General features: G+C 41.7%; 1 long non-coding RNA gene across 1 annotated transcript in view; it reads right to left on the reverse strand.

Annotated features, from left to right (window-relative positions):
• Positions 1–19,105, reverse strand: part of LOC108701058 — a 170,702-nt gene extending 151,597 nt beyond the window's left edge. Inside the window, exon 1 of the long non-coding RNA XR_005964103.1 lies at positions 18,975–19,105. This is a non-coding gene — a long non-coding RNA (uncharacterized LOC108701058). The remainder of the gene's footprint in view (positions 1–18,974) is intronic.
• Between the last annotated feature and the right edge of the window lie 1,547 nt (positions 19,106–20,652).

Raw genomic sequence — 20,652 nt, forward strand, 5'->3', positions numbered from 1 at the left:
GTTTAGAAAGATCTTATTACATAAGATAGATATTGGAAAGAAGTGTGGGAAGTAGAATATTTGAACATACAGAGGTAGTGCATTTGACAAACATAAGAATACGGCAGGGGCCAAGCAGTTGGTTTTATATCCCTTTAAAAAGACAATTTTTTAGCATTTCCACTCATTTAGATTTAGGCTATTTACCTATTTTTAGACTTTCTGCACAAAACTGTGGTTCCTGTGTTAATCTCCTTCCAGGTTGAGCACAAATGGCAGTAGGTGTACTAGGCTTAGGTTTCTTCATATTTCTCAGTGTCTGCTTTCATTCCTCAGTATGAAGCAGAACTGGAGAATATCTAGAAAGCATCTTTTATACGTCACCTGCCACACTTCCTAGACCTAAACCGCCTGCTTAAACCAGCAAATGGAACCAGGAACCCTGCAATATTTAGGTTTGTTTCTACAGCCAAATAGCGGATCCATAGAAACATTGTCAAACATTGTCCATAGAGTCTACTGTATACTCTATAGATAAGGTTTCTTATTACATTGGCAATGGAAGCCTTGGTTCCCTCTTGGGAATCAATTAAACCATGCTTAAACTTCAACTAGATATAGTATGACTATACTATGATATAGTATATACCATACATTGCAAGCCTACCAGAAGGCATTTAGCGTGTGCCCAAAGTTAATTTTTGCAGAAGGTTCTTCATAGCGATGCCTCATTCCGAACCTCATCGCTTGTATCCATCCTTAAACCCCGCTAAAGGGGAAGTTATCTGCATCTGAGAATCTGTGCAACTTCCCAAAACATGAGAAAAGGGGAAGATGGTCACAGATTTGAATATCTACATTTTCTTTTCTGGTAAGGCATTTTTTTAAACTGATAAACAGAGAAATAATCTTGACTATTTTAGATGCCATGTCCACTGGTCCTCTGCGAGGCTACACGTTTATTTTTACTTATGTTTATATCAGACCCTCTCCTATTCATATTCCAGTCTCTCATTCAAACCACTGCCTGATTATTAGGGTAATTTAGTAGTAACCAGATAGCTGCTGAATTCTAGACTAGAGAGCTGCTGAATAAAAAGATAAATCATTCAAAAGCCACAAATATTATACTTTTTTTTAAGCTGGTCATACACAGTCCAATTTCCACTGACAACTTGGATCCTCCATATTGATTTTGCATCTTATTAGACCATATATTGGGCCAAACCTATCCATAGTGACCAGATGTTGGGTTCAAAAGACAAAAGGTCTATTTGCATTAATCTAGAGAACAAAGATAGTCAATTTGGATAAAAAAAAAAAACAAGAGAGCTTCAAGTTCAACCTCCCCCCCCCCCCCCAAATGATGCCCAATGTGGGCGCCATAGCCCTCCATAAGAGCATTTTTTGTCCAAGACAGTATTGTTTGACCCAATCAGAGTACAGGGTCTATTAGTCACCACCTCCAGTGGGGGAAACATGTTTCCTATGAATTTAGCTCACAAAGAGCTGCTGTAGATCCACTGTAGCCACAACCCAGCCTATTGGGGTTATTTAGTGTTTACATGATTTTCTAGTAGACTTAAGGTATGAAGATCCAAATTACAGAAAGATAAATTATCCAGAAAACCCCAGGTCCCAAGCATTCTGGATAACAGGTCCTATGCCTGTACCCACACTATCCACCTAAAGAAAAGTCTGCACATTTAGCATCTAAAAAGCAACTTGTGCCAAACTCGCTACCTGACCTGTTCCTGCAAGGGTTTAGTCATCACCAAACCCAGGGACCCATGAGACCATAAGTGATGTCACTCCGGAGGTGGATCAACCAGGTAAAGGAAAAAATAATTATAGATTGGTGAGGGTGGGAGGAGGTCTAGGATTGCCCACCTGGTTGGTGAATCGGGTGAAACCCAACTGCTTTGCAGGTATTCCACAGATACCCTCAGGTACCAGACCCACTGAAGGTCTCTACCATTGAGCTATCCTGAAGTCATGGAGCACAGAAAGGCACATCAGATATAGTGTGTGTGTGTATTTGAACTCTACAATTCTTCCTTTCCTTATAAGCGCTAGTTTTTAAAAGGACTTTGTTTCTATGGCGTGTTGTAATTGCGCTTGCCAGTTGTCAACTGTAACAATGATGGCAGCAGAAAAAAAGATGACATGCTTTCATTACTTTAAGAAAGAACTAAATATCTTGAGACTCAAAGTCTGAACAAACGGGTCTGTCAATCAAATGTTAATCTTTCAACTTTGTTCTGAGCTACAAATGAACGGATGAGTTAGAAAAGAAACAAAGCCAGAGAAATCTCTGAGAACAATTGTGTAAAGCAATCACTACAACTCGTACTGTACATTTATTTGTTCAGCAACAAGCTCACTGGGATGGCTATGTCATTTCTCAACAGGACATTGTCCTTGATCTATACAGAAACGCTGCTCGCTCTTCAAAAGAGAACCCACTTCTCCCCTTGTAAAATTGTTATCATGACTTCCAGTTATTTCAAAGTCAACTTTTCTGCTAAACTTTCTGCTAAGCTTCAAACATCTCAACACTTGTGTCTCCATATGTTCATGGGTGTCTCCCCTGGTCCTCTCAGATTGTCTGTGTTTTATATATATATATATCTAGATAGATAGATATAGATAGATATAGATAGATAGATATATATAGTGGTTTTGTATACAAACATATACAGTAGGCATACATAAATAGTGAGATAAATGCTATTGCAGGCAGATTTCATTAGTTACAATTAAGTGAATTGCACTTGGGATAACATGGTACATACTTCGACCATTCCTCAAGCTCCAAAGTTCAACAGACCCTCACTTAAAAAGGGTTTTTGAAGGGTTGGCTCAGGTACGGGCAGGGCTGCCATCAGGGGGTACTGTAGTCAGGGGCCTTATTGCAGAGGTAGCCCCCAAGACATGTAAAAGTGTAATTTGCAAGTCTCAAAGAGGGTTCAGCTTGTAGGATAGTGGATGGGATTTGGTTGGATCATGGACATTATGAAACATGTCTGGGGTGGATCAGGGACATGGTCATGAGTGTACTTGGCAGTGTCCTCCTCCCAGGTAACAAATGGGCTGATCATTTAGGGGGTCTAATAACTATGAGCCCTATGATTTCTGATGGTGGCCAAAGGGAAGGTTGTGGGTGTTCCCACAGTTGCTTTATGAGCCACACTTCTATTTCCAAATAGTAAGTTTAAGCCTCATAGCATTATGTATTCTGGTGACCCCACAAACACTCAGGTCTACAACAGTAGTAACTGGGGAGAAGGTTCAGCCAGGCTCTGCTTTCTAAGATGGTATAAAAGCCAAAACTGGCACTGCCCAGACACCTGTCTGAAATGCTGTGCCACCAAAGGTGTTGGAATGGTTACAACAATTCCTCATTTATTCAGTGAGGTTCATTATAGGAAAGGTTCTAGCAATTAGGGATGCACCGAATCCAGGATTCGGTTTGGGTTTCGGCCAGGATTCGGCCTTTTTCAGCAGGATTCGGTTTCTGAAGAATCCTTCTGCCCAGCCGAACTGAATCTGAATCCTAATTTGCATATGCAAATCGCGTGACTTTTTGTCACAAAACAAGGAAGTAAAAAATGTTTTCCCCTTCCCACCCCTAATTTGCTTATGCAAATTAGTATTCGGTTCGGTATTCGGCCGAATCCTTCACGAAGGATCCGGGGGTTCGGTCGAATCCAAAATAGTGGATTCGGTGCATCCCTACTAGCAATTACACATTTTACTTTACCATACTGATAAATGTCCAATAAGTGTCCTAAGTGGTGGTGTTGATTTACTGCAATGCTCAGAATCCAAGGAACTGCAGCTCAAAAACTGGAGAACCTAATATACAACATCCTTGGCACAGAGAGAGCAAAATATAATGGAAGAGTTGGATTAGGCTAATGCCACAGGAGTATGCAGTTACTCTCCAATATCCACTGTGTGCACCTGCAGCTGGGCTGACGCATGGGTTCTGGGTGCAAGCAAAGAAGAAAGCTAATGGCAGTGCTGGGGCTGATCGTTGGCCTGCGCTTTTCCAGAGGCCAAGAACAACCTCTGTCTGGCTTTAATTTTAGGATGGACAGAGTATTTAATGAGGAGGCAATAAAGGAGAACTAAACTACTTTTTGATGCAAGCGTTACCATTTTCCACACCCCAACATTGCAGTATATCACACATGTATGTTGAAATGCTTTTTTCCATTTCCAGTAGGGGTGATGCAGCACAACAGTTATTGGCAAATTTTGGATTTTTTTTTTGTGTGTGAATGTTACATACAGAAAGCATAAACTACAGATTTTCACTAGCCAGGGGTTGGGCAAGGCAACTGGTATGTACACTAGGAGGAGGCAATTATACAACTGAGCTAAAGCCATTCATAGATATAGAATATGTACTGTATCTGAGCTTATACATTACACACACTGCAGCAAAGCAAGTAGTACATAGAGATTAGTAGTAACAGATTTATATAGAATAAGTAAGCAGAGATGAACACTGTCCGAAGAGAAGGCAAGCAGAGTAATATACTGTACATACAGAACAAGTAGAGCAATGGCACTCTCCAATAATTACATTACTTTCCACGGGTTATATTCCAATAGAGAGTATGATCACTTAGTTATCACATCAGATAACGACAAGGTTCCCCTGGTGTCATTATTGTTGCTCAATCTGTACTACAGGGGAAAAATACTGTGAATGTTTATGCGGGAAGCCCAGTAAAATAAGAGAAAGCCTGTTTACATAAGAGCTTCCCCTTCCACGATGAGCAAACATATTGCATGTAAGTGGAAAAAAATATACTATATATATATATATATATATATATATATATATATATATATATATATATATATATATATATATATATAAATTATAATATAAGTATGTATGCATATAGTACCCCAGCAAAGAGGAGCAATGATCCAGGGTCTGGGGTTAGCGATTAACCCCTTGCTTCTCTTTTATCTTTCTGTTCATGCCCTCCCCGATGCATTTACTGGTTTCTTATTGGTCTCTTATTTTAAAGGGGAAAATTTAATATAAGCTTCCTGATACTGAAATAAGAAACTTTGTAACTACAATCAATTAAAAATTCTGTACTGTTTCTGCAATACTCAAGTTTATCTTCACTATCCCTCTCTCAGCATCTGTTTCTCCTCATTCTCTCTTCATGCAGCAGTTGGGTGTCAGATATTCATGGACAGTTAGATCCAATATATCTTATAGGGGGGCTCCTTTTGCCTAGAACAGGGGTCCCCAACCTTTTTCACCCGTGAGCAACATTGAGATTTAAAAAGAGTTGGGGAGCAACACAAGAACAAAAAATGTTCCTGGGTGGTGCCAAATAAGGGTTGTGATTGGCTATTGGTAGCCCCTATGTGGACTGGCAGCCTACAGGTGGGTCTGTTTGGCAGTACATCTGGTTTTTAAGCAACCAAAACTTGCCTCCAAGCCTGGAATTCAAAAATAAGCACCTTCTTTAAGGCCACTGGGAGCAATATCCAAGGGGTTGGAGAGCAACATGTTGCTCACAAGGTACTGGTTGGGGATCACTGGCCTAGAAAATGTATCAGAACTCACTCTATTAAAGTCACCAGACATCATGTCTCTCTACATGCAGGATTTGTGCAGAAGACAGTGATTTTGTTAGATTTTGTTTGTACTGGAATCAGTTAGTTGAGTGAGCTCTAATTCATCTGCTAGGAAAGGAAGCCCCGCTATAAGATATATTGGATCTAACTGTCAATGATTATCTGACACCCAACGTCTGCATGAAAAGAGGATGAAGAGAAACAGATGCTGAGAGAGGAAGATAGTGACTATGAACTTGATTATTTCAATAATGAAGCAGAATATTTAATTGAATGCATTTACACAGTTTCTTATTTCAGTATGTCTGAAGCTTTTATAAAATTTACATTTTCGCGATAGTTCCTCTTTAATCACTGCCTGACTGATAGGACAAACTGGAGAGCTGCTGAACAAAAACCTAGACAAATCAAAAACCATCAAAACAAATGTACAAAATGAATACTGCCTGCACTAACCCCTTTAAATATCTTATGGGAGAAGGAGATCCTTGATTGTTTCTTACATAAAGTCCATCAAGGCCCCTACTGGCAAATCCTCCTGCCCTTTTACCAATAAGAGGATATACTCTGGTGGTAGGGAAACCATACTTACAATATCTGTACACACAGATATACATATAGAGGTGTATACATAGACACACAAACTGGGCTTCTTTTAGAAATGATGGAGCCTAATATGACCGCCTGGTCTTTTGCCCTGGGTAACTCTTTGTACAGTATGACACAATGGAGGACACAATGGAGGACATAAGGGTGGCGCTCCCATAAGGCAGAGCATTGCTACTATATAAACCTGAAGAAGACCACACTTAAGAGCTGTGGTGAGTTATTCTGTTGCACCCACTTGTTGTGCTGTTGTGTTGTGTGCTGCTGAAGATGTTACCACTCTATGGTGAGCCCAGCACTGGGGATGATAATTTGGAGGGGGAGCTGGGCTGATATAGAGTGTGGGAGAGAAACATCTGCCACGTTTATAGCAGGAGACTGCACTGCGCCGGCCCAGACTGGTCTCTATGAAGCAAAACTCGCACATGGGATCTGTTTTCAATGCTCCTCATGACAAGACGAGATGAAAGTTCTGCAATTTCTGGATTTTCAAAGGCCCGACAGACATGTTTGTGGTACAAATAGTATGTGCCACATAAACAAGGAGCCTGTCCTCCCCTTACCCTTTATGCGGATTTTAACCCTTTGCCTACAACGCTAAGCATGTGACAGCATAATACAACAACATGTAACTTCCCGTTAACCACTTTTTCCACTGCACAAGGAAAGGGAACTTGCTTGACTGCCTGTGGAATGGCCGCTGGTATTTCTTTAGCCCTTTCAGCTAGGCTCTGCAGTGCAAGGCTGTAGCTAAACTCGGAGACCTCAGAGTGGGTCCTTTTACTGGAAAGGGTCTAAAAGCAGACAACCTACCCTTGGAGGGTACCTACCCTTTGGCTTCTATCAGGACAGCCCAGTAAATGACAACAAATGTTACACTCAAGGGAGTATTATGTAGCTATAAAAAGAACGAGCACCTATCACTGGGGGTCTGTTTTTGGAGTATAGTGTATATATTAAAGTCTCCTGGATGGGCCTTGATTCATTTTACTGCACATGTTGCAAAATCACAGGTAAATTCACGAAATGCTAAATGAATCGGTCACACGAAACGCATTGCAGTAAATGGCCAGTTTTTTCTCAGGTTTTATTTTCTCTTGAGCATAAAAGACAAAACATATGGCGAAATTGTCGCCACTCATGAAAAATATGATTTTGGTTGCAAATAGACCATTCCCATTAGGGATAGGGGTCACCCTATTAATAAAAGTGCTTCACCTATTTTTAGACAAGCTATACATTATACAAAAAAAAAATCATCATTTGTCTCATTTGGTTATGGCAGACGCCCATCAGAGATGATAGATACCCTGCCAAAGTGTGACAGACAGACCGCTCCCTATTTCGAGCCAATTTCTCCGGGAAGAGTAAATTAGCTTTTGGGAATAAAACAAAAACACTTGCAAAAGTCAAGTGGGTACATTGTTGTTTTTTAATTAGTGGGGAGAGGGAGCGCTGGCCACAGCCCGAGGGGGTCTGTCCGATAGACAGGGTGACTTGCGGTCAGCCCCCACTGCCCCTTCAGACTGTTGACTCTGCAGATACCTCACTAAGTGCCTGGAAAAGTCAAAACATCTCGGTGGACACAAACAAGCCGTCATTTGCTTGTAATTAGCAAACTCACTTGGCTTCTTCAAACTCAGCCCTTAACCCTTTCCCACCAGTCAACTAACTGTCATCTGCAGAGCCCAAATAAAGGAGAGCGGGCCCTGGGCAATGGTATTGGAGAGGGTAAAAAAGTAAAGTCCTGAAAATTCCAAGACTGGATCTTTATATCAAGATTGATGTCAAAGAATTTGTTTATTGGTTGCTCTTTTTAGAAATCACATATGTACTTATTATACAGTCATGGAGGCCCAACATGTGGCCCTTCTACAGTTTTTGAAGGAAAGCATTGCACCCACTTACCTGTGCCCAGCAAATATAAATTTCAGTTATAGCTGCTGTAATATTCAGAAATTATTTCAAAGCCAGGTAATGGAAATACCAGAAAACTAGGGATGCACCGAATACAGGATTCAGTTGGGTATTTGGAAATGATTCGGCCTTTATTCACTCAAATCCATGTGTCTGGCCGAACCAAATCCTTAAAATCATGTGACTTTTCGTCACACAAACAAGGAAGTAAAAAATACTCTTTCTTCCCTACTTGCCCTTCTTTTTTGGAGAAGGATAAAATTGTTCCTTTAAAAAAGTCCAATAGAAAGCATTTTATTTTAAAGGAGCAGTATACTCCCCTGGCTCAAAATAAGAGCGAATAGGGCTTGAGCTGAGTATTATTAGGACACAAATTACAAAAAGATTTATAGTTTTTGTTGTTCCTTGTGCTAAATGAACTAAAACAGGTACAACAGTGGAAGGGGATTGTTTAGACAGAGCTCATACTCCTATTTAATATAACCCATCAGAAAACAGGGAGAAGGTGAAAACAAAGAATGCAACAGAAGCCAAATTCTAAAATTCTCAGCAATAGACCATTCCCATTAGGAGGGGATTACCCTGTTAAAAGTTATACACTATACAAGAAAAAAAAATCTCATTGGGTTATGCAGCAGATGTATAAGAGGAAGGTTTGTAGACTCTACTTTTAAGGACCTAAACTGAGACCTCAACCATCTGTGATTGGAGATCTGGAGGTCTGTGATTGATGTACAGGTATTCAAAAATCCATTACAGGTATTCAAATATCCAGAAAGCTTTGAATTAAAGGAGGACCATAGACTCCATTTTAATCAAAGTTTATAGGCATGCACCGAATCCACTATTTTGGATACGGCCGAACCCCCGAATCCTTTGCAAAAGATTCGGCCGAATGGTGGTAAGGGGAAAACATTTTTTACTTCTCTGTTTTGTGTCAAAAAGTCACGCGATTTCCCTCCGCTCCCCTAATTTGCATATGCAAATTAGGATTCTGTTCGGCCAGGCAGAAGGATTCGGCCGAATCCTGCTGAAAAAGGCAGAATACTGGCCGAATCCTGGATTCGGTGCATCCCTAATAGTTTATATACAATAATTAGAATGAGGGGAGCTAAGACCAATACCATCAGAAATCATGAGGGCACCATACCAGGGACTGGCCCCCACCTGTCTTCACTGAAAGTGTCCTGAATACTCACAGTGGGAAAGAAAATACCTCTACAGGGAGGCCAGAAGAAGCAAGAAAGGCAAGAGAGAGGGACATAATTAGGTAAGGGTCAGTAAGACTCAAATCATTCTTACTTTCCACTTTCCAGCACCATGTGGATTTTTTTTCTTAGAAAAACAAGCTTGCAATCTAAGGCTAAGGCCACACTAGGCGATAGCGCCGCGATTTGACTCGCGGCGACTTTTCGCCGCGACTTTTAAGCCGCAATCGCTGGGGAAACTTTTGCGCTGGCGTCTATGGGGAATCGCGAAAAATCACCAGCGTAAAAACACACGCGGCGATCTTTTCTCTACTGTCGCTCGAAATTGCCTCACTAGGCGATTTCGAGCGACAATAGAAAAAAGATCGCCGCGTGTGTTTTTACGCTCGCGATTCCCCATAGACGCCAGCGCAAAAGTTTCCCCAGCGATTGCGGCTTAAAAGTCGCGGCGAAAAGTCGCGGCGAGTCAAATCGCGGCGCTATCGCCTAGTGTGGCCTTAGCCTAACCCTTTGCAGGTTTATAAAAACAACATAAGAAGGGATAAAACACATAAAGCATCATAAACGAGAGAGGCCAAATCTCGTTCTGATTCATCAGGTTTATTTTCGTGGTTGGTAAGAATCAGTAAGAGAGTTTGCCAGCATCTGATTGAGGGGCAGGAGGGTGCTGGGATCACCGGCTAATTTTGGCAGGCACTGCTATTTCAGCAAACAACTAACTTCAGCAATTTTCAGCAAAGTAAGAATTTTGTTGGTTTAAGTGGTCGGCTAGAGGTAAAACTTTTAGATTTCTGCCGCGGGCATTAGGAACCTGAATCATGCATAGACCTATCCCAGTGTCCCTGATGATGGGAAGCAACCACCTAACAGGCAATTACTTGAAAGATATATAGATAGATAGATAGATAGATAGATAGATAGATAGATAGATAGATAGATAGATAGATAGATAGATAGATAGATAATTATATAATACACAAAAGCTATGAATATCCTGTAAATTATATCCTTATAAACGGTGAGTTCTGATGTCAGTTCTGTCACATGACTCACTGAAACGTGTGTATTATAATAAAAAAAGTATCCCTAGTTGCAAAATATGAGGATATTAGAAGTCACCTCGGAGGTCCTTCGGCCTCGTGTTTTTATATGGTCATAAATCTCCTCGGTAACTTATAATATCCTTGTATTTTACAAGAGGGGTACTTTATTCACTATATATGATAAAAACGGTGAGTTCTGATGTCATCAGTTATAAATGGTGAGTTCCGATGTCATTTCTGTCACATGACTCACTGAAAATTGTGTATTATAATAAATAAAGTACCCCCTGTTGTAAAATATGAGGATATTAGACGTTACCTCGGAGATCCATGACCTGTATAAAAACAGGCCTTCGGCCTTGTACTTTTATATGGTCATGAAACTCCTCGGTAACTTATAATATCCTTATATTATACTTTATTCACTATATATCAAAGCAATCCCAATACTTACATATTTCCTGAAAGATACAAGCTTCTCCACTTTGCCCCAGTGTAATTCTCTCTCTTTTTCTATGGCCTGAATTTCCTTTGCTCTCTTATATCACAGCTGAGTAGTGATGGGCGAATCTCTCCTGTTTCGCTTCAGCGAAAAATTCTGAAATCAGAAAGTTCACTAAAAAATTTTGAAATTTTAACGTTTTCACGAAAAAATCGTGAAATTCTAACGTTATCAGGAAAAAATAGAGCAATTCAAACGTTTTCACAAAAAAAATCAAGCAATATCGAATGTTTTAACTATAAAATCGAGCAATTCGAACCTTTTCTGGGAAAAAATAGAGCAATTCGAACGTTTTCACAGAAAAAAACGTAAATTGATGCTGGAAAACTTTCACCGCCGAATTTTGGCGGGAAATTCGCGAATTTATTCGCCGGCACCGAAATGCTGGAATTCGTGCCAGGCGAATTTATGCGCCCATCACTACGGCTGAGAGCATGAATGGTTTACACAAGAAAACTAGAGGAGATATCAAAGCATATGATTATAGGAAACCCGTTATCCAGAAAGCTCCAAATTATGGAAAGGCCATCTCCCATAGACTCCATTATAATCAAATAATCCAAATGTATTTTCTTTTTCTCTGTAATAAAACAGTATCTTGTACATAATTCAAACTAAGATATCATTAATCCTTATTGTAAACAAAACCAGCCTATTGGGTTTATTTAATGTTTACATGAATTTCTAGTAGACATGCATGTATATGAAGACCCAAATTTGGGAAGGATCCATAATCCAGACAACCCCAGGTCCCGAGCATTCTGGATAACAGGTCCCATACCTGTCTCCAAAGAACTCGGCCTGATAAACAGCTATTGGTAATATTGAAAAGCAACTATTACTTACTATTTTTTACTAACAAAAAAGGTGGTATATATTTTTAAAAATAATTGAAAAAGAACTTTTTTTGGACTTTTTTATCCAGGTGATAGTTTCCATTTAAGGGAATATGCACACATATATACCAATCAATAATAGCCTTGCTCTAAATCCAGGTTTTGACCAAATCCTGGCATTTTTTTTATTCATCGAAACCTTTTTTTTTAGTGGAACGGAATCCTAACCCTCAATGTGATGTGATTGGAGAAGTGGAGTCAGCAGTTGATGGTGCAGTAACTGCAGTTAAATGATAATACTGTATGTCAAAATAAGTCACAAATTTGGCTCTTTATTTGGACAGATCAAAAAAAGTTATTGATTCGGTTCATTTCTATTTTTTTGTTTTGGAATAAGACTGTTATTGTGCAGAGGTGGCACAATCCATTGTGGAGTCACCCACAGGTGTTTAGGACTCTAAAGGCTCAAGCCTGATGGGTCAGATCATGGAGGTTGGCCTCAAACTACAGCCTTGTACTTGGGGCCCTCCACTCTTTTGCATTGAAGCTGCCCATTCGTGCTTAATCATATGTTGACTAAATGAAAATATCACAAAGTATTAAAACTATATTTGTAGAATAAGTACGCCCACCTATGAGCAGACCTCAGACACTCATGCGCTCAGTATCTGGCTCCGCTAGGATATACACAGATGGAATTCATTACAGTACAACCTCTTCTTTTGTACTGACCAGTCGCATAGTGTATAAGCTCAGTGAAGTGGTGCATAACATATGTGCTACGAGGAAAAGGTTAATAAGAATGACAACTGAGATTAGGTTTAATATACTGTTTAGAGCTGCAGTAAATTGTGTATGTATTTTCTAATGAGGACTAAGTACCTTCAGCCCCAATGAACCTTCACTGAAGGGAAAGAGAAAAGACAGAGTGACTGAGTCTAAAGAAAATAAATACCCCTACACTTGAAATGATTATTTTTATATTGTTCTCAATATAACCCTCCCTGTAACTTCTCCTCTTGCTCCATATAACCCTCCTTATAACATCTCCTATTGCTCCATATAACCCTCCTTATAACTCCTCCTATTGCTCCATATAACCCTCCCTATAACTCCTCCTATTGCTCCATATAACCCTCCTTATAACTCCTCCTATTGCTCATATAACCCTCCCTATAACTCCTCCTATTGCTCCATATAACCCTCCCTATAACTCCTCCTATTGCTCCATATAACCCTCCTTATAACTCCTCCTATTGCTCCATATAACCCTCCCTATAACTCCTCCTATTGCTCCATATAACCCTCCCTATAACTCCTCCTATTGCTCATATAACCCTCCCTATAACTCCTCCTATTGCTCCATATAACCCTCCCTATAACTCCTCCTATTGCTCCATATAACCCTCCTTATAACTCCTCCTATTGCTCATATAACCCTCCCTATAACTCCTCCTATTGCTCAATATAACCCTCCCTATAATTCCTCTTATTGCTCCATATAACCCTCCCTATAACTCCTCCTATTGCTCCATGTAACCCAACCTATAACTCCTCCTATTACTCCATATAACCCTCCCTATAACTCCTCCTATTGCTCCATATAATCCTCCCTATAACTCCTCCTATTGCTCCATATAACCCTCCCTATAACTCCTCCTATTGCTCCATATAACCCTCCCTATAACTCCTCCTATTGCTCCATATAACCCTCCCTATAACTCCTCCTATTGCTCCATATAACCCTCCCTATAACTCCTCCTATTGCTCCATATAACCCTCCCTATAACTCCTCCTATTGCTCCATGTACACCTCTCTATAATGTCTCTTGTTGCCATATAACCTTCCCTATAACGACTCCCATTGATTTCAACTAGAGACCACAAAAAGACCTTTGGTGTCAAATCCTGAACTGCTTTAATACTATACAACTCTCTTACACATGACCAGTTGACCAAAGTGACCTCGTAATACCTGACATGAAAATAAATGAGAGCATTGTCCAGCAAGAACGTTTTGCTTCCAGTTTAGAAGAACCTTGGGCCAGAAATCTTCCAACATGCAATATGGTCCATGCACAAACCCCCTGTATGTCAGGCAAATGCATATTTCGTTGCAAGCAGAGCGTTACTGCATCCAGGGGCCCCATTTACATCACATCACCATTTATATCGGCTAATGGGTTAAGTGTTGTAATAAGTGCAATGGGAGAGACAGAGGCTCCAACCTGATCTCTTGCCAAGGAAAGAGCGATGCATGAAAACATGACAGAATCAGCTGTCTCGTACCATGGCAGGATCATAAATAGTGCAAGGGATAGATCTTATCTCGCTCACACAATTGCTCCCAGGGCTACTGGCAAACATATGAGCAAGGGGGGGGGCAAGGAGGACAGGAGAAACTGGAATAAACAGGGAAGCATTAAAGTGAGAGAATGGGGAAGAGAGAAAGAGTGGGAGAATTTTTTTTTAGAGCTCTGATTAAGGAAACCCAGACAGAATTCCAGCTCTGCCAAGTTTTCTTGTTAAACATGCGCCATAATTTATGCTTTTTGATGTCTATTAAAGTGAATTCTGAGCTCCAGATGTTTGACCATCCCGGCTAAAGGGATTAGGACAACATTAAAGAAAGAAAAGCGTTACATTATCTGCTGGTGGGGAGGGTCTGTCCTGCGCTGACAGATGGAGATGTCACATGAGCAAAAAATAATTCCCCCCCCCCCATTTTGATTTGATGAGAGATCTAATCAGCCAAAATAATTGCATAAAGTTGGTGGGAAAGTGGCCCAGAATTTTAGTAACATGGTGAATAAATGAAAAAAGAAAAGTTTTTTGCAAACAATGGGAGATCATAGGCCTCAATGTCCAGCACTGCCCAACCCAGCACCCGCTTTACCCAACCTCTCCCCCCACCCTAGTTCCCCCTCTCACACTTTCAAGAACTTATGAGTTAAGGCCCCCATCAGGGCAGCCATCAGGGGGGGACAGGGGGGAGAGTTGTAGGGGGCCCGAGGGTAAGGGTGGCCCGGCCACGCCACACTTACTTGATTAGCCGGGCCCCCCATCTTTCTGAGAGCTGCTGACTTTGGGAAGGCATGGACGTTTAAGGGGTCCTAGCCACCAATATTTTTTAATGGGGGGCCCTGGCCACAAATGTTTTTTTATGGGGGGCCCTGACCACCAATATCTTTTTATTTTTTATTAACATATGGGAACCCTAGCCACCAATTTTTTTTTTGTTTTTTTACTGTGTGGTGGGGAGGGCGGACCTGTGGGGTGGGGCGGGCGGACCTGTAGGTGGGGCTTGCGGTTGGCGCAGCCCAGGGGGCCCAGGAAATTTTGTCGTATTTTGCCCTGCGATTTCTGATGGCGGGCCTGGCCCCCATACAGGGGCCGATAAAAGCTGCTGACAGACCGTGACGGCAGCTTATTGGCCCGTGTGTGGGACATCCGACGGGCTTCTCCGATCGATATCTGGCTGACAGTCGGTTAAAGGTTAAAAAATCTTGTCAGATCACGGCCATATCTCTGCGTTTCCAATCAGCCCGAATTGGCCCACTTCAATGCGGGCATATCGGGAAGAGATCTCTACGTCTCTGGCCACCTTAAGCAAGGATGGTGAAAGTGTGCTGTTTTTTTTTTTGCAGTCGTTTTTTGGGATAGCACCGTTTACCCCCCCCCCCAAAAAAATTATTCCATATGCAGCTGCCTCTCCAGCCTACCCCTCTGAAGTGCAAGCCTTCTGGTCAGTTGTGTCTATTCAATATATTGCTATGGCCAATCTGTCTGTGTAGTCAACTGTCTTTTTTGGGTTGTGTCTAGCTAAGAGTGAGAAAGCAATGGTTCACAAGGTGCCCCACAGAAATAGTGGTTTGGGTTTTATAAACTAGGGGTAAATTCAACCCAAATGACAAGTGCAGTCTTGCTAAAGTGGATACAAGTGTTGTCATTTTTAACACAATTAATTAAAGTTACCGGGGTCCTTCCATATAGTGGCACCATTGCGCCTGTCCGAATCATGCACAAGCGCACCTAATGAAGCTGAGGAATCCTGGCGCTACTTGACTATTGGGTAGCCGGAGGATGAGTAGAGTATAACAGTGCTTTTTTTAGCAGATTCATGCAGCCATTACACAACAGTAACTTTTACGCTGTCAGGAAGTATGCACAGTATAAGTCTGGGCACAGTGACATCTATAGGCCATTTGTATAAACACCACAACTATGACAGTAATTCCATGGATCCTCTAGTGGAACTTTCACATTCCGATACTATTTTAATACATAAGACAGAGGTGTCTCATCCCAGCTCTGATATTGTTAAGCTGCAACTGGCGGGTAAAAAATGACCCTTCTAGCTTCACCTAAACTGCAGTTCTCTCAACAACCTTCCTTATCACCAGCCAGTAGTCGTCCTGTTATGTTATAATTGCCTACATGATGCTACTAGGGCAGCTCTGTGTGGTGTGGCCTGACAACATGGTCTATAATTGCTTTCCATAGGCATAAAGGGAATGGATTGTGCATATTGATATACCAGGCAACTTGCCGACATCTTTACAGATAACTAGCTGAGGGTTAGTTTGACGTTACATCTTTAACATGAGTGCAGTTCAATATGTGATAAAACTGTGGGGGCCCCGAGATCCACAGGTTAGAGTGTGCATCACAGACCACCAATAAGCCCCTTATAATAAGCACCATTCCCAGTACCCTAAGCTTCAGCGAGAGGTTAGCTGAAACATTCTCAGATATACTACATGCACAATTTATCATGTATTATATTCCTAGAGCAGTTACAGTTTCCCTTTAAAAGTAGCTGTAGCTGTTCAGAAGCAGCATTCCATTGTAGGCTGGAGCTCCGCCAAGGTGCAAAAGTCGTTCCATGCCTGAGTGCTTTCTTGATGTACAGGCACTGCTCTCTCCCATACCTGTCGAAATCTATATGTATTTTCCTGTACAACGGGAAACCATTTACAATGCCCCCTCCATCATGTTGTGCCCCAGAGCCCTTAAAACCAGAGACAACGTGTTCCAAAATGGAGAGGTTTTCCTTCCTCGCTTAACCCAATGCTCCGCAAACACACGTGCGCTAGAAATGTTACACGTACATCTGCCGTCCACCCACTGCAATTCTCACACAGGAAATATTTGCACATATTAAGGCATCACTACCATTAGTAAGTCAGTGTAGCAATTAAAGAGCCATGAAAGAACCAACAAAAGGTACATATGGATATAGCAGTTTAGCAGCGCTATGCCTTGATACTTCTAAAGCAAATGCAAAGCTCCACCAAGTTAGTCCTGCTAGATATAAACTACAACTCCCAGCATCCTCGGTCAGTGGTGGGAGAATTACACACCACTGGGTTACAAAGGCTCATTGAACCAGAAAATATATGGATAATAGCACTGCTATTGTTGGGCAATATTTATGAATTCAACTTGCACAAAAGCCAGTTTACGTGGACTGTACCACCACCCCATAACATTTTGTTACTCTGCCCAGACAATAAATGTGATTGGCTGATGCCTCTCTAGGGGTAATAAGAGATCGGCGGGTCAAAGAGGTCATGCAGCTTCCTACTTATTACATTTATAAATTGCAATGTAACCCCTGTTGCAAATTATAAGGATATTTGAAGTCACTGAGATCTGAGACCATATAAATGCACAAGGCTGCAGGCTGAGTTATACAGGGAACTCTGAGTATCACTCATGTATTATAAGGGATAATGTACCCCCTACTGTAAATTGTAAGGATATTAGAAGTCATTGAGGGGTTCTGTGACCATATAAAGGCACAAGGCTGCAGGCTGAGATATACAGGGAACTCTGAGTATCACACATGTATTATAAGGATAATGTACTCACTACTGTAAATTATAAGAATATTAGAAGTCACTGAGGGTTCTGTGACCATATAAAGGCACAAGGCTGCAGGCTGAGTTTTACAGGGAACTCAGAGTATTACTCATGTATTATAAGGGATAATGTACCCCCTACTGTAAATTATAAGGATATTAGAAGTTACTGAGGGGTTATGTGACCATATAAAGGCACAAGGCTGCGGGTTGAGTTATACAGGGAACTCGGAGTATCACTGATGTATTATAAGGGAGAATGTACCCCCTACTGTAAATTATAAGGATATTAGAAGTCCCTGAGGGGTTCTGTGACCATATAAAGGCACAAGGCTGCAGGCTGAGTTATACAGAGAACTCAGAGTATTACTCATGTATTATAAGGGATAATGTACCCCCTACTGTAAATTATAAGGATATTAGAAGTCACTGAGGGGTTATGTGACCATATAAAGGCACAAGGCTGCGGGTTGAGTTATACAGGTTATGGGACTCTGAGGTGCATTTTAATATGTTCATGTTTCACAACGACTGCTCTATCACCAAGCAGCGTGACTTGAAATACAATTCTTTAAAATCTTTAATAAACATTTCGGGCATTCTGCAACAACTTTGAATCTAAGTCATCAGCAGGCAAGGGGTTAAAGGGAGACCAGACCAACCGTGTGTCAGTGGCTTTCTAGTGAACAAACAACTATATCCGAGACACTTTTCAATCAACATGCACTGTCGAGGAAATGACTATGAAACAGATTTAATACTTTTTATACGAGGTCAGAACCCTGCGTGCAGCAAGGCAGCATTAAAAAGAAAGGAATTTACATGTAGATAACTGCACAGTCATCACTGAGAGGTATTGCCAGGGTTGCCCATTATACACAAACTTGAAAGCAGGCCTTATTCAGGCTGAGCTGCAAACAATAGCAATCTGGAGCCGCTGTGGTTTGCCCCATAGAAAGAAGAAATCCTATTTGAACCTTGCAATTACTGACAGTCGTGTGGCGCAGCCCTTGGAAAGTAGAAGCTCTACAAGCTGTAAAGGTTGTGACTTGCCCTTTACTGCCTGGCTTAGTCTGTTAGTCTGTACTGGATATGCTAGATCAGTGCCATAACAGCCACTTGTAGCAGGCTGCAGCCTGTGTGGCATGGGCCATCAAAAATAATGAAACCTATTTAAAGCCTGTTGAATTCTGGGCTAGTGGTGCATTCCCTAGGCCGGGGGTAGATTGTATTGGATAAGTCACAGAGCAGTATATTAGTTCTACTAGCGTTAGTCTTGTATACATGTCAGACCCAGCTGTTGCCTTTTTACTGGGCTGTTTACATACATGTAACAACCGCCTGTAGATTTCAGCACATACAGAGAAAACAGACACGTTTTTATAAGAGAATTGGGTTCTTACCTGGTGCTGAAATCCCAGCAGGTTGTTCTGCTAACACTTAGCCATGCCTGCCTCTGCTACAATGAGAGTCAGCTGTGTAAAGCAAGTAACACTTAAAGGGATATGTACTAGTATTGGATTATCCCCTTCCCCTCCCAAATCACAAAACAGGAATTAATCATTTTCAGATACATGGGGGCAGATTCACTAAGCGCCGAATTCGCTCACATCGCAACACTTTGCCAGGCGCAGATTTGCCAGGACAACGCTAATTCGCTACAGGGTTGCATCCAGGGCGCAGAACGGTGACGAAGTTGCGGTAGCATTACTGCAGCAAGCGAAGTGAGGTTGTGACAGCGTTGCCTAATTTGCATACGGCGGGAAGTTAAAGTTCAATGGCGGTATATGTTGCAGCAAATACATTACACTACACAAGCCTGGGAAACCTTAATAAAATAGAGTTGTTATATTGCCCTACACATGAGCCCAGTGTATAGTTTATGTGCCATATGTTAGGAAATGTAGGGGGGAAGCCGGGTACCCCAGAAAAAATTTACGATCTTTTGCAGCCTATCACCCTGACAAATGTGAGCAACTTCGCCAAGAGTAAGGGAGTGAATTACCGCTAGAGTCTATCTCCTTCGCTAGTGAAGTTAGGCCTGCACCTGTTAGTAAATCAGCAAAGTAATGAAATTATGTCACGCTAGAGTCCTGCATCGGGTTGGGTACCCGCGGTTACCCGCATAAAACGGCAGTACCCTGTGGGTTGCGTGTAGAAGTTCTGGGTGCGGTTATAGACGTGGGTCGCAGTCAGTGGCGGAACTACCGGGGGGAGCAGGGGGTGCGAGTGGGCCAGGGCCCGCACTCCTTCAGGGCCCCCCCGGGCAGCCCGTGCGCCACAGAAAACGCGGCCATACGGAGGGGGCGGGGCCTGGCTGCGCGTCACGTACCAGGGCCCGCCCCCTCTAGTTACGCTACTGTCGGCAGTTCCCAAGCGGGTAAGAATGTGGGTTGCGGGTCCGGGTTGAAAATTGCAGGTACGGGTCAAGTACGGGTTCAAAAATGGACCCGCGCAGGACTCTACGTCACGCTGGCGAATTTTCACTAACGTTAATCACTTTGCCCTTTAGTAAATCTTCCCCATGGATGGGGTTTTTTTTCACATTTACATATTTTTATTTAAAGGGATACTCTGATTTTTATCCTTCAATGACATTATGCAACTTCAGGTCGCCAGGGGCCTAGCGATCCAGTCCTGACATTCTTACAGCCTTATTAGCATTACTCTACGGAGAAAAGCGGAAGCACAGAAATTTAAAACGCCCGAAGTGGATTGTTATCTCCCTATTGGCATGGAGTTTGTTGATGTGTCTTCATTATAGTGTGTCATTATTTTAATTAAGATATCAGTCTCTATAGGGTCTCATAAGGAAAGGTTTGTTCTTTTATTGCCTTTAGGATTTAAGCTGCTGCTAATTATATTGCTATTAATTATTAATGATGAGTGAAACTGGCCCGTTTCACATCCCTGGAACGTTCGCTAAACCACAGGAAACTTTGTGAAATGGCAAAAGTTCACCAAATGAACTGTTTGCATTGGAATAAATGAGTGCTTTTTGTTGGGGCACAGAAAAATAAAGTGACTTTTTTCCAGGGGATACAGAAAGCAAGGGAAAGGGAACATAGTGAAATTCATCCA

Source organism: Xenopus laevis, chromosome 9_10L (assembly GCF_017654675.1).
Source record: "Xenopus laevis strain J_2021 chromosome 9_10L, Xenopus_laevis_v10.1, whole genome shotgun sequence".
Classification (NCBI taxonomy): Eukaryota; Metazoa; Chordata; class Amphibia; order Anura; family Pipidae; genus Xenopus; species Xenopus laevis.